This window comes from Pteropus alecto, unplaced genomic scaffold (assembly GCF_000325575.1).
Source record: "Pteropus alecto unplaced genomic scaffold, ASM32557v1 scaffold3, whole genome shotgun sequence".
In the NCBI taxonomy this organism is placed as follows: domain Eukaryota; kingdom Metazoa; phylum Chordata; class Mammalia; order Chiroptera; family Pteropodidae; genus Pteropus; species Pteropus alecto.
Window position 1 is genome coordinate 53,128,941 of NW_006442484.1, and position 1,517 is coordinate 53,130,457.

Here is a 1,517-nt window from a genome sequence, read left to right on the forward strand (position 1 = left end):
ACCCTCTATCACTGGTGTTCTTTGAAATTCTTAAATAAACTCTTTGGTCTTCAGTCCTTTTCTTATAGTCTGCCTTTGGATGATGCTAAACTGAAATCTCAATGGTGTAGTTTATTTTCTGATTTCTGTAATTAAACACTTAAACATCTATAGAGATTGAGAAATAATAAGTAGGATACAATGTATGAAAATATAGAAAGGGGATAGGATCCAGAGCACAGGTGCGAAGATTTGATTTAGCTAAGAGATACTTTCTCTATTAAAGCAGGACAGCAGGAGAAAGAAGGAGAAAATGTAGGCATATATATGTATTTAGTATCAAGAATCACACTGTCCAGATGATTTTTCCAATGGAGTCCTTATAATACTTAAAGTCCTTTAGCTTCACAGATGCATAAACACCCTAGAAATATATTTGCTTGCTAAAATATGCAAATATTGAACCTAAGGCTTTCTCTTCTCAAACTTCCATTGGATGCCATTGGATGCCTGAGACTGCTCTTCATATTGCATCCAAGTCTAATTAAATATGATTGTCTTATTCATTCTTTCAACATATTAATACACTCAATCAGATTATGATCAAGTCTTTCAGAATTGGGAACTATTTCTTATTCTTTGGGTGCCCTTCTAACTCTGCACTGATTCCTTGATTTTAAACTTTAACTCTCTAAGGGTTTATTGATTTATAATTCTTGTGTGCAGATTCTCACTGTAGATGCTAAATATTTACTAAATACGTGGTGAAAAAGACACAAGGTTGTCGAGAGGCTAAGAAAAGGGACAGCATATTAAGTTAGAGATAGATCAAAGAAAGACTATACAAATGACACCTTGGATTTTGAAATGAACCTTGACAAAAAAAAAATCAAAGAAGCGTTTATGTAAAAAGATATAAGGAAAGCATAAAATACAAAATATGTTCAAATAATTACAGCAATTTTAGCAAGATAGATGTCATAAAATTTAAACAGAAAAACATCAGAGTTGATTTGGAGCCTATTATGGAAGGCCTTGAAAAAAGATGTACTTAATTTGATAGACAATGAAGGATTTTATTTTTTGAATTTTATTTATTTATTTTACTTTTTAATTAATTTATGTTTTAATTGAAGAAATGATTTAAATTTTTTCTTCTCATCTATCTCTCCCCTTCCCCCTACCCTCTGGTAACCACTAGTCCACTATCCAAGTCCATGAGTCTCTGTATGTTTGTCCTGTTCATTTTTTGCTTTTATGTCACACATATAAGTGATATGTGATTTTCAACCTTTTCTGTCTGGCTTATTTTGCTTAGTATGATTATTTCAAGATCCGTCAATGTTGTTGCAGATGACAGTATTTCATCTCTTCTATGGCTGAGCAATATTCCATTGTATATATGTACCACTGCTTCTTTAGCCAGTCATCTATCATAGGGCACTTCGGTTGCTTCCATGTCCTGGCCACTGTAAATAATGCTGCTATGAACATCAGTGTGCAAATATCTTTTTGGATATGGGTTTTCAAGTCTTTGG